Genomic DNA, 14,518 nt, shown 5'->3' on the forward strand with positions numbered 1-14,518 from the left:
TAAAAAGAAAATTTCCCCCTGAAATTGGGACTTTTCAATTAAATGTATTTCTCACAGTGACTTTATTCTTCCCTCACAACACTGCAAAGCTATGACAACAGACTTGTAAGAGCTGCAAGGACAGAACATCTTCCATTAGCAACAGTCAGTCCCTACTAGCCTCTGTGACCATTTATACCAGCACTTAGATATGCTTCTTTCCTATGGAAGAGATACAGAGGATGTAATGGTCAGTCCCTGGAGCCAGAGCAAAACTCAGAGATGTGTTCATATGTATTTCTTTCTCTGTTTTGGGTCTGGTGTGAAGTGGGACCAGGAGGTAGCCTGCCACCACAGATAACCAAAGCCAGACGCCAGTAAGATTGTCCTACTTGTCTATGGACAGAGCAGGTACTTTGCTGACACCCGAAACAGCACTGGTTACTGGAAAGGAATCATTAATACATTGTATTTTATTTCTGCCTCTGAAAAGGGCTAACAGCTATTTCATACTATTATCATTTAATCTCTGTCCTTTAGTTTCTTTATCTGTTGACCAGAGATAAGAACAATTGTTTTTAAAGAGCAGAAAAAGAAACACACAGGTGGGAGGCCAAGTGTAAAGATAAAATATTAAGCTACTGCCATGGTTTCAAATTTTGGCTAAATAATTTTATTACTATTTTTATTTATACTAGATATATAACCCAAATCAACAATCTGTAGTTATAGGTATGAGTTAACCTTCCTTAATCTATTGAGCTTAAAGTCTTCAGGGTAATATCTTTTTCTGCTGCCAAAGGGAGTGTCTGAAAACATTAAACTGATCATGTCATTTCTATATTGCAAATAATTTAATAGCTCCCTTTAGTATAAAGCTCCAAATTCCCACTCAGAACACGTTAATATTCTTCTGAAACTGGACCTTAACTACATTTATAATTGTATTTTCCACCACAGTTCTAGGTACATGTTGAGTTCTGCTGCTGGCTGCTGCTGCTCTTTAGCTGCTTCAGTCATGTCCGACTCTGTGCGACACTATGAACCACAGTCCACTAGGCTCCTCTGTCTGTGGAATTCTCCAGGCAAGAGTACTGGAGTGGGTTGCCATGCCCCGCTCCAGAGGATCTTCCCAACCCAGGGATTGAATACTGGGTCTCCTGCATTGCAGGCAGATTCTTTACCACTCAAGTCACTAGGGAAGCCCTACACGTTGAGTTCTACCCACACTGAACTACTGTAGCTCCTCATCCTACGCACCTATTCGTTTATTTACATTTCTGAATTCCTAGAGGTCAGAGACCATGGTGTGACCATCTTGTTTTCTTCAGCAGCCTTGGATGGAGAAGACTTTGAGACCTCGTGGGTTCAATGAGCTCATAATTCGTGTCATGCTTAGAGCTCACAAGGCATCACTACGTACCTCATCTCATTTAATTCTCACAACACGGTGAGTTGGGAGGGCAGGAATTACCGTATTCTCCAGGAAACTGAAGCTTCAGCAGAGTAACCCATTCACCTGAGGTCTCAAAGCTGGCAAGTGATATAGCCAAGATTCTACCACCCTTTTACTAATCACCTTTTTATTAATTATTAATACCATGTATAGGGCTTCCCTGGTGGTGCAGAGGTTAAAGAGTCTGCCTGCAATATGAGAGAACTGGGTTCGATCCCTGGGTTGGGAAGATCCCCTGGAGAAGGAAATGGTAACCCACTCCAGTATTCTTGCCTGGAGAATCCCATGGACGGAGGAGCTTGGTGGGCTACAGTCCACGGGTCGCAAAGAGTCGGACATGACTGAGCGACTTCACTTCAATACCATGTATATATGGTTGTCATGTATAATGACACTATGATCTTGGTGTGATTGTCATTCGCTTGTTTCTTTAGTTCTTTCTGGGGATTGTTACATATAGAAGTAGGATGGAAAAAATACATTTATTCAAATAAAACAAAATCATGGCTTACTGTAAAATTCTATTAATGACTCATGTACAGCTAAATGCTTTCTGTATGAAATTAATTTGTTCAATTAACCCTACAAAAATTGTTTGGCACCTTGTATTCATCCATTATGTATGTTTTCATTTACCCTTTTTGCAGATGAGTGGTACCCTCTGTATGCCAGGCCCCCTGTTAGATACTAGGAAACAAAATCTGAGCCCCTTCCCTCAGGGAATTCTCTGTCTAGTGAAATAGGGTCCTAGTCAGCTTGGGCTATCATAACGATATACCATCGACTGGGTGACTTAAACAATAGACACTTTTATTTTCCAGAGGCTAGAAGTTCAAGATCAGGGTGCTACATTTTTAAAGTTAGGGTAGAAGTTTGTAAGAGACCAAATATTGATCATTTAAGTTTTCGCCAAAACAATTTTCTTTAAATAGAGTGTGTGCATGTGTGCTAAGTCGCTTCAGTTGTGTCCGACTTTGTGAACCTATGGACTGTAGCCTGCCAGGCTCCTCTTTCCTACTTGCTTCCTCAAAAGTTATTTCAAATGTTAAACATTTCCCACAGGTCTCCTCGATGCCTCTTCCATTGTAACTGCCAAAAGCCATATGAGGCCGTTTCTGATGGCTACAATCTTCTAGTCTCAGATGGCGGCTGAGAAAAATTCAAATTCGAGGCTTGAGGAAGGTCAATTCTTAGTTTTTGTTCGGAGTCTGAGTTTGTTTAAAGAAAAGTTAAAGCACTTGAGAGTCAATGCAGTTGGCAACAGTATTAGAATAAAAGATTTTGACTGCTGTCAGGGCATTTTTAGGCAATGGGAAATATAGATCAGCAGCTTCAGTTCAGTTCAGTTCAGTCACTCAGTCATGTCTGACTCTTTGCTACCCCATGGGCTGCAGCACGCCAGGCTTCCCTGTCCATCACCAACTCCCAGAGTTTACCCAAACTCATCTCCATTGAATCAGTGATGCCATCCAACCATCTCATCCTCTGTCATCCCCTTCTCCTCCTGCCTTCAATCTTTCCCAGCATCAGGGTCTTCTCAAATGAGTCAGCTCTTCGTATGAGGTGGCCAAAGTATTGGAGTTTCAGCTTCAACATCAGTCCTTCCAAAGAACACTCAGGATTGGTCTCCTTTAGGATGGACTGGTTGGATTGCCTTGCAGTCCAAGGGACTCTTAAGAGTCTTCTCCAACACCACAGTTCAAAAGCATCAGTTCTTCAGTGCTGAGCTTTCTTTATAGTCTAACTCTCACATCCATACATGACTTCTGGAATAACTATAGCTTTGACTAGATGGACCTTTGTTGGCAAAGTAACAGCTTCAGAAGTTGCTAAAATTTGGAGACCAATTTGGAAATCACTTTGAAATGATCTCCATCATTCAGCTGATGGATCTGTGTGTGTTCTTTACTCCTGGAATGGGAGGAATGCTAAAGATCAGAATGCACTTTAAACACTGCGGCTGAGAACTCAGATCTTGGACTCTGATAGTTTGCCGCCAAATTACTGCTCCAGGAATTTCTTTATCACTTTGGGTAAGACATTCAAAATGTCCTAGGCTCAACAGGAACTTGGTAACATGGAAATGAAAACGATTTCAGAGTTCTAGTTGAGGATTAAGTGGGATAATGTAGAAAGGGCTGATCAGATGCCTGACATTCACTCCATCCTCAGGAAGTACTACTTAATATTATTATTAATGTTATCATTATTAGCTTATGTACAAAAACTGGCAAGCTTGCCTTTCACCAGTTGTTGGTTTCTTAAACAACTATCAATCACAATCTTTTCCACTGTACACATAGAATACTTGATAAAACATAAGGGGTCTATTTAATGGCTTAAAAAAAATCACTAGTAAGAGTCAGGAAAAAGCACCTGGTGACTGTTAGTGTATTCACCGTCTACAGGAAATTCAATTCAATGATGAAAGGAAATCCAACATCAGTCTGGAACAACTGTCAGACTCTAACATTGATTTTCGTGAGTGTGGAGTGATAATCTTCAAGCCAAGTTTCTTAGAGAGAAAGCTTTACAAGGGGGTTGTCTGATAGTTAAGTCTGTTTTAAAAGATATTTCTGTAAACATGCTAAAGTGCTTCCTGCCTTGGACTAGTTCTTGCTGAATGACAGGGCTCTGTACAGCCTGAGTGCCTGGAGCTGAAAACGCAGGAAGCTATAGCTCATTCTTAATGAATAAATCATGTGTGTTCCTGCTGTCAATTCTGCTAACGCTTTTGTAGAAGCCAAGGCTAATGCCGTGGTAAACTATCAATAATTAGGACCAAGCGGGTCAGCTATTTAGTATCCTGACATAGTGGTCACATCTGTTTCTGCATGTATTTCTTTTAAAGCACTCAAGTACAACTTAGAAAAAAACTACTTCCTAGCATGCATTATTTTTTTTTTTAACCAAAACTTTTTCATGGGAGGAAACAAAACATCCATAAAACAAACTAGTTTTAAATAGTAAAGATAACTCTCTCATGTCACGCTAAGTTGCTTCAGTCGTGTCCAAGTCTTTGTGATCCTATGAACTGTAGCCCGCCAGCCTCCTCTCTGTCCATGAGATTCTCCAGGCAAGAATACTGGAGTGGGTAGCCATTCCTTTCTCCAGGGGATCTTCCGATCCAGGGGTTGAACCAGGTTTCCTGCAGACAGATTCTTTCCCATCTGAGCCACCAGGGAAGCCTAGCTGTCATTAGGGGCATTTAATCCTTAAATTATTTATTAACATTGGATTGAATGTCTTATATTTAAAACTTCATTAGTTGCCATAGCGATCTTGGCAATGTATCTACAATGTTAGTAGGAAAAGGAAAAAAGAGCTGGGAACAACAAGATAAAAGGGGAAAAAAATTAGGCACTTTATCTTTTCAAAAAGAATCTAAATTAATCACTCCATTTTGGAAGGAAAACATGTTATTTTTAAGGAATGTACAAATCAAACATATGCTTAGCAATTTACTTTATTTTATATAAACTTATGTGACTTTTACACACATTCATCTTATATAAGCAGCTATAATCTCCCATTAAAGACAGAGATGTAAATCAGTAACTAAACACAACATACATGTCTTCTCATTTTAAAATGATTTTTAATGCTTAATCTTATTCTGTTTGAAGTCATAAGTTTACCCAGTGTTTGTTTTAATTATTAATTGCACTGAAAACCTTTTCTTCATTTAGCAAGTATCTGCACACTTTGGGCAATTTTGGCTTTCGTACAAATTTTTTTCTTATGCAAAAACATTCATTCAGTAGATATAACTGTGAAGCTAGAACTACACTTTTTATAAACATACTTGGCCTAATAATCATGTGATTCTTATCCTAAGGAAGCTTTATTATTAAATTAGATAAGACAGGTGAATTCAATTTTTTTTTTTTTTGCCTCTGTTTCACTTTCCTGAGCCATACAGCAAACTCCTGTTGGCTATCTATTTTACATACATTATTTTACAATAAAGTATGATAATGCTAGGATAAAGGCTTTCACAGGTTCTGAGATGAGCACAGAAGAGAGTCAGTTAAGTCATGTAGACTGGTGTTCAGTTCAGTTCAGTCTCTCAGTCGTGTCCGACTCTTTGCGACCCCATGAATTGCAGCACGCGAGGTCTCCCTGTCCATCACCAACTCCCGGAGTTCACTCAGACTCACGTCCATGGAGTCAGTGATGCCATCCAGCCATCTCATCCTCTGTCATCCCCTTCTCCTCCTGCCCCCAATCCCTCCCAGCATCAGAGTCTTTTCCAATGAGTCAACTCTTCACATGAGGTGGCCAGAGTACTGAAGTTTCAGCTTTAGCATCATTCCTTCTAAAGAAATCCCAGGGTTGATCTCCTTCAGAATGGACTGGTTGGATCTCCTTGCAGTCCAAGGGCCTCTCAAGAGTCTTCTCCAACACCACAGTTCAAAAGAATCAATTCCTCAGTGCTCAGCCTTTTTCACAGTCCAACTCTCACATCCATACATGACCACAGGAAAAACCATAGCCTTGACTCAACGGACCTTAATTGACAAAGTAGTCTGTTTTTGAATATGCTATCTAGGTTGGTCATAACATTTCTTCCAAGGAGTAAGCGTCTTTTAATTTCATGGCTGCAATCACCATCTGCAGTGATTTTGGAGCCCAGAAAAATAAAGTCTGACACTGTTTCCACTGTTTTCCCATCTAATTCCCATGAAGTGATGGGACCGGATGCCATGATCTTCGTTTTCTGAATGTTGATCAAAGCATAATTAGAATAGTTCAGGTAGGAGAATAATAGGATGTTAAACTAGAGTATTAGGCACAGTCCTGATCACAAATGGGTTAAATTGTGGGTTAAATTGAAGCACTTGATTTTGATTAGAGAGCTAAAGGAGGCAGTCAAGAATCTGAATGAGAAGTAATGTGTGATTAGATATGCACTTTCAGAAACTTCCTCCTCTTCAGGGGTAGAGGATAAATATTAGAGTGATGAGATTAGAGGTAAGAGACAAGTTAGTAAGTTGCTGTTATAGATAAATAATAAAGGATGGTTTCTGGATTAATGTAGTAGTTTATAGTGATAGCAAACTTAAATGGAAGTTGACATATTTGCTGCTGCTGCTGCTGCTAAGTTGATTCAGTCGTGTCTGACTCTGTGCAACCCCACAGACAGCAGCCCACCAGGCTCCCCTGTCCCTGGAATTCTCCAGTCAAGAACACTGGAGTGGGTTGCCATTTCCTTCTCCAATGCATGAGAGTGAAAAGTGAAAGGGAAGTCGCTCAGTCATGTCTGACTCTTTGCGACCCCATGGACTGCAGCCTACTAGGCTCCTCCATCCATGGGATTTTCCAGGCAAGAGTACTGGAGTAAGGTGCCATTGCCTTCTCCATGACATATTTGAGAGGTCCTTAAAGTATAAACTCATAATTACTTGGTAATGTGGGTAGTAAGGAGGAAGAGGGAGAAAATATGAGCAAATCCTGCATTTCCCAAATTAATTTTTCTAAAATAGACACATCACTGAGAATTGTTGACTATTTTTTGAATGTTATTAGGTGGAATTGTAAATAATACTCAAGTTTTAAGTATGTATGTATTCATGTGCTTTGAGTGCAAAAATTAAGAACACTGTTCTAGTTTCCTGTGGCTGCTATAACAAACTACCACAAACACAGTGACTTAAAACCATAGAAAGTTATTATCTTACAGTTCTGGATTTTGAAATTCTACGACCTCTACCATTGAACTACCATGATGTAGAAAAAAGTATTAGATTTACATTTTTTCTTTTAGGAATAATGAGACCAAAAATACAACACATTGCTTTGCAAACACTGGATAAAAAATAGCAAAAGAGAGTGATCCTTGAAAAACAGGAAAGCAATTGACATAGGTGACCACAACAAATGCCCTAGTATAGGACAGTTTGCAGAATGCAGTGAAGGCAGGGGAAATTAAACAGAGCCTGGCTGTCTTGGGGAGGTAAAGATCAGAGTTTGCAGAGATCAACTAGTTAGAATTTTGAGAAGAGCATAATGGAAAAAAAGCAATTACATCAACAAGGCGCTGAAGATCTTTAGAAAGGATCTCTTGAGTTTAGGGGTAAGTATTGATCTACAGATATGAGAGAGAAAAAACTATTCAAAGCCAAAGGGCGGGGGTGTATAAAACAGTAGGTCAAACAATTCCCTTCATAACATTTGGGAACAAGTTAGATTCCTCAGAAATATATCACCTGACTTGTTCATGGAAAATCTATGCAAGCCAGAAGGCAATCAAATAGTATCTTTGAAATATTAAAAGGGGGAAGAAATTGTGAATTTAGGATTATATACCATTAAAAATATCTTTCAAAATTGAAAGTGAAATAAAGATTTTCAGACCACCAAAAGGGAGAAAGTTCACTCCCAGCAGGGCTAGATTACTATACACACACACACACACACACACACACACACACACACATGTATACATTCATATATACATATATACACAAACATACACACACACATATACACACATGTGCACATATATGTATGCATGCTAAGCTGCCTCAGTTGTGTCCAACTCTTTCTAACCCTATGGACTATAGCCTGCAAGGCTCCTCTACCCATGGGATTCTCCAGGCAAGAATACTGGAGTGGGTTGCCATGCCCTCCTCCAGGGGATCTTCCCAACCCAGGGATTGAACCCATGTCTCTTATGTCTCCAGCCTTGGCAGTTGGGTTCTTTATAGCTAGTACCACCCAGGAAGCCCTGAATTTATATAACATATAAATTCAGTAAGCAGAAATAAAATTATATCACATAAAAATATGGAGCTACAAAAAAGTATTAAGGACTTAAAGGAAAGATAACTATTTGGATAAGAAACAAGAAAAATAAGTGTAAGTTAACCATAATGTCATAGAATCAGGAAAAAATAAAGAGCAGAGGTCAATGGAAAAAAAACCTGAAAAACATTAGAGAACAATTGTTGTTATTGTTGTTTGACGTTCAGTCTCTAGTTTGTGTCTAAATCTTTTGTGACACCATGGACTGTAGCCCACCAGGCTCCTCTGCCCATGGGCCTTCCCAGGCAAGAATACTGGAGTGTGTTGCCACTTTCTACTCCTGACTCAGTGATTGAACCTATGTCTCCCAGGTTGGCAGGCAGATTCTCTACCAGTGAGCCACCAGGGTTGCCCTGGAGAAAAAAATAGTGGTTTCTAATTCTGATTTCTCTGAATAAATCGATGCAACTGATTACTGTGTACTCTTAATGATCAAGTAAATAGGAGACACACTATCAATGTCAGGAATGAAAGAGGTCACAAAGCTAGAAGCTCTATAGACAATAATACTGAGGGAAATTATTAACAATTTTAAGCCAATAAATTTTGTAACTGGATAAATTTTTTAAAAGATTTGAATTGTCAAATGCCACTCAAGAATGCGAAAATATGAGTGCCGTCAACTGCAAAAGTGAAGTTGCTCAGACGTGATTCTTTGCGACCCCATGGACTGTAGCCTACCAGGCTCCTCTGTCCATGAAATTTTCCAGGTAAGAGTACTGGAGTGGATTGCCATTTCCTTCTCCAGGGCATCTTTCCGACCCAGGTCTTCCGCATTGCAGGCAGAAGCTTTACCATCTGAGCCACCAGGGAAGCCACTATTAAAGGCTAAATTGTATCATCATCCAACTTCCCCTCCAAATTTATATGTTAACGTTCTAACTTCCAGGACCTCAGAATGTGACTGTGTATGGAGACAGGACCTTTAAAGATGTAATTATGTTAAAATAAGGCTGTGAGGGTGGGCTCTAGTCCAATCTGACTGGGTTGTTATAAGAAAAGGAAATTTGAATACACAAAGAGAGAGCAGGCGCTTGGACACACAGAGAAAAGATCTTGTGTGGACAGAGTGAGAAAGGGGCCATCTGCAAGCCGCAGAGGGAGGTCTCGGGGAAGTCAAACCTGCCAACACATTGATCTTGGACTTCCAGCCTCAAGACTCTGAGAAAATAAAGTGTTGTTTAAGCTATCCAGTGTGGTATTTTTTTAATGGCAGTCCTAGCCGATGACTTCTGCTTCAGATCTATTTACATCAATTAAATTCTTCTGATTAAAAATCTTATAGAAAATAGGATCAGGTAGCTTTGCTTGTAAACTCTTCCAAATATTCAAAGCTTTATTTGATTCCAGTTCTACACAAAATCTTCCAGAAAGCAGAAAAGATGGGAACACCTTGTAATGTATTTTATAAGGCCAGTTTTACTCTGATACCAAAACTAGACAAAATCATTCGTCAGAAAGAAAAATTGCAGCTTAATCTTTTTCATGAATGTAAACACACAGTCCTTAAAAAACATTTTAGGAAATCAAATCAATAAATAAAATGATGTTGTGAAAGGCAGAATAATGACTTTTCCAAATGTCCATCTTGTAATATCTTAAGGTTTATTTTTTTTCCCCCACTGTTATGGCTAAATCTTCTTTAAAATTTGAAGCAAACAAACAAAAAACCCCAAGTTACGGAAGGATACTTACAGCTTGATTACCACTTATGTAAAATGTAATAACCTGCAAAAGAATACTCTTAAGGTATATGTTCATAGGTAGTAAATGACTTGCACAGATATCATAAACACAAAACCTCATGTGTGAGGAAAGAGTTCACAACCAAGGATGGGTATCCAGGAGCTAATCTCTGGAAACTATTAACATGTTACTTTACATGGCAAAACTTCGTGAATTAAGAATCGTAAAATGGGTCATATGGTAGTTTGATAGGTCATATATCTTTAGGTTTTTAAGGAACCTCCATACTGTTTTCCACAGTGACTGTATCAGGACCTAGAGTCTGTTATAAAGAATGAAGTAGGGCAGAAAAACAGATACCATATATTAATGCATCTATGTGGAATCTAGAAAAATGGTGCCGACGAACCTATTTTCAGGGCAGGAATAGAGACGCAGATGGACATGTGGACATGGGGAAGGGAGAGGGCGGTTTTGGATGAGCTAGGAGATTGAGCTTGACATATACACACTATCGTGTGTAAAACAGTTAGTGGGAACCTGCTGTATAGTGTGGTGCTTTGTGGTGACCTAGAGGGGTGGGAAGGGAGATGGGAGAGAGGTCTAAGAGGGAGGGGATATATGTATACATATAGCCAATTCACTTCACTGTATAGCAGAAACTAACACAACCTTGTAAAACAACTATACCCCAATTTTTTTTTTAAAAAGAATCATAAAATGGGGAAATCTTTAACAGCATGGGCCTTTAACAGGGAAAGAGGGAGACAGAAGAGAGAGGGGTCAGATGTGATTACATACGAGTGATCAGAGAAATGCTAAGTTGCTGACTTTGAAGATGGAGGATGCGGAACACAAGGAAAGTGATGGCCTTGGAAGCTGGACAAAGTAAGGAAATCGATTCTCCTTCAAAGATTCCAGAAAGGTACACAACCCTGCCAGCATCCTTACTTCAGCCCAGTAAGGCCTGTTCAAACTTCTAACGTACAGGAGCTAATAATTTGCACTGTTTTAAGCCAGTGAATTTGTGAAATTTATTTAGAAAAATAATACAGATATTTTATTACATTCAAGTAGGATACCTGCCAGGGATGTTTATAGGCAAAAGGTAACAACAACAGCAATAAAAACATAATCACCTCTACAGATACAAAGGAAGTGTTTGATAATGTCAACACCCACTCGAAACCAAAGTTCTAGCAAACAAGAAACATATCTACTAAAAACCTGCAGTCATCGTTATCCTAGGTGGTACATATTGATTTTTTTTTAACTGCCAAGATCAAGAACAAGGCAAAGGTGCTCACTTTCGTGGGAATAATCAGCATTGCATTGGATCCTATTCAGTGCAAAAATACAAGAAAAAAATCATGTGTTTTTTATAGATAAGATAATCATCTATGAAGAATTTCTAAATAATTTGTTTATAAAACAAGCTAATATAGCAAAGCCACAGAAAACAAGTTAATATACAAAATTTATGTAAGTTACTATAAATTAATGAGGAACACTTGGAAATCAAAGTTTTTTTAAAAACAATATATTGGAAAATGAAAAAGATAAATATTATATGTATCCAAAAGTTGGAAATCACAGAGAAAACGTTTTCATTTGAAATGATGTATTCTGTATTTTTGAAACAGAATATTTCAGGAAAAAGATGCCATAAAAGGTAAAAGCCAAGAAATGAATTAAAATGTCATTAATATCTAGAATATGGATAGCTATATACACTTATATACCTACACATAAATTAATAGGACAAAAGCAAACATTAATATATGAGAAAACTCAATATATAGTTGGAAAAATGACACCAACAGGCATCATTTGTTAAAATAAAATAGAGAAAATAAAATGAATAAACAGTAAAAAATATCTTGTACTCCTGATAAGCAGGTGCTAATTTATCATATTCATTAGATAGGTTAAACCAAAAAATCTGGAATGTATGTAAAGCAAGAACTTCTATGAATTGTTGATTCAGAGTGATTATCAATACCTTGTGAATGTTGATGTTATTTACACCATAAACTTTAGCTTTGTACTTTTAGATGTAAAACCTAAACCCCCAGGCTCTAGCTTATATGCAAAAAACAAAAAACAAAAAACAAAAACCAAAAACCCATGTACACAATGATTCATTAAAATCTGGCTTAGTTTTAATCGAAAACTGTATTCATCTATATGTTCATCAACAGCATAAAAGAAAACTGATGTGCAATGTATTAATGTAACACAGTGGAAAATAACTAAAATGAATGAACTAGCAGGATGTATATGAATATGGACAAATTTAGAGATATAGCTTTTAGTGCCCTAAAGCAAAATAAATAATAATATATACAATATACTATTTTATGTTTTAAAATATTCAAAATAAAATAGTATGGCTATATAAGAATATAGTAAAAATATAAAAAAATTTCACCTGAATGAAAATCATCAAATTCAGACTTCTGAATATCTCAGAGGAGGGATGGAGGGAAGTAAAATCAGGGAGGGAGAAACAATTCAAAGATTATAAGAGATTCAAAACAAATTGGGCAAAATGTTAAGGTGTCCTGAACCTGGGTGTGTTTATATTGATAAAATAAAGCTTATAACATTTTTCTTTGCACTTCTCACTGTTTGAATTATTTAATAATAAAATAGATGATTTAAAAGAGAAGTTGCTATTATCTTTATCAAATAGTTTAGGTTGATTTTCTTTAACTTCATTTTAGTGATAATTTATGTGCTAATTAACAAGTTCACAGCTAAGTGAGATAGCACTGCATGCCAGTTAAACCTCTTCTTATCCAATCTACTATTTTACTGTTATACAAGTTGTTCCACTGAGAGTTGTTCAACTGTAAAGTCAGAGCCCTTGAGGACAAAAAAACCTATATCTGATTGTATTCAATTTAAGTCATACTTTGTGTGCATAACCTTTTGCCAGCTGCCTCTCTCCATTTCCGCTGACTTTAGCACCCTCTTCAGACAATAGTTCTGAACCTTTAAAAGCCCAGAAACTTGCTTTTACTGTCATGTGACACAAGAGATTCTGTTTACATGCAGATGACTTACTGACAATTATTTTAATATCCCTTATAAAAAGTCCTTTGTGGATCTGTCTTCTGCTATCTTGGTAATCCCAACGCTGAGATGGACTCTGTTAAATTGTAAAAGCACATCTGAATTTTATCCTCACCATAAAAATAATTGTTGGAAAGTTCCTGTAAAAGAAACCAAAAGATAAAGAGTCCACCTGGAATATGTAGGTTTAGCTGCTTATGAGTTATTGCTGTAAATCAGTTGAGGAAGGTAACAGTGAATTTTAGCAAAATGTAAGGTTGCTATATTTGTTTCATTTGGTGTCTGGTGATTCTATTACATTCTTTAATAGTGTAGAAACCTGGGTTTTAATATTCTCTTAATTTCCTTATTCTGGTTCTTTTAATCTCTAAACTATGGACAATAATATTTAACTGGTTTTAGAAAGCTTTGTAGTGTTGTAATATCTCTGATTCTCTCATAATAGTTATCTTCCTTTTTTAAAAAGGAGAAATAAAGCAGAAAGCTTTATTTATTTTTTTATTTTTTATTTTATTTTTTATATTTTATTATTTATTTATAGCTTTTTTATTTTAAAAAGGAGAAATAAAGCAGAAATATAAACAAAAAAGTGTTGTCTAGGCATTCATGAAGAATTCGGCTGTCTGGACTTTTCATTCCATTATACACCCTAGAATTATTCTATTATTTGGGCAAATTTAAATAGGTTTTAAATTATTAAGTAAGATCCCCTCTTCCCTGGAGAAGAGATTTTGATAATTAATTGCAATAGGTTTAATAATACAGAAGTCCTATCAAATATGGGGCTGGTGCACTGGGATGACCCAGAGAGATGGTATGGGGAGGGAGGTGGGAGGGGGGTTCAGGATTGGGAACACGTGTACACCTGTGGTGGATTCATGTTGATGTATGGCAAAACCAATACAGTATTGTAAAGTAAAATTAAAAAAATAAATAAATAAAACCCTTGAAAACTCATGCATTTCATTCACACAGACTCATTCCTGGAAAAAATTTTAATCATCTGGATCTATATTTCAGAGTAGTGCAAATATCTCAATATAAAACATATTAACATAACATTTTATCACTTTGGAGAAAGGCAACCCTAATCCATAAATTCAGGAACAAAAAAATCAAGTCATCTGTGCTTATAGAAACAATTTGAGGTAGGATTTTCAAGGTGGAAAAAACTCAAAAGTTGAGCCAGATGTTTCAATAACCTAGGCTGATTTTTGGGTCTTTGTAGTGAAACAAAAATCAGGTAAATTTTTCATGACTTAAGGTTTCATTACGATCTTTGCTGCCTCCAATTACTGACAGCTGTTACTCAATCACACATCATGTTATAAATTCATACCTTCTGTTTCACAATCAAAATCAATGCCACAGGAGAGGAAATGAAAGAGAATCTACTTTACATCTAGGCCTGTTTCAACCAGGGCCTCATGCCATTAAATGAATATTAATTTCCCATCAAATGAAATCGATATTCAGTAAGTTAATACTCATGAGAGAAGCTATAATTTGGAA

This window comes from Ovis canadensis, chromosome 10, assembly GCF_042477335.2.
Source record: "Ovis canadensis isolate MfBH-ARS-UI-01 breed Bighorn chromosome 10, ARS-UI_OviCan_v2, whole genome shotgun sequence".
Classification (NCBI taxonomy): domain Eukaryota; kingdom Metazoa; phylum Chordata; class Mammalia; order Artiodactyla; family Bovidae; genus Ovis; species Ovis canadensis.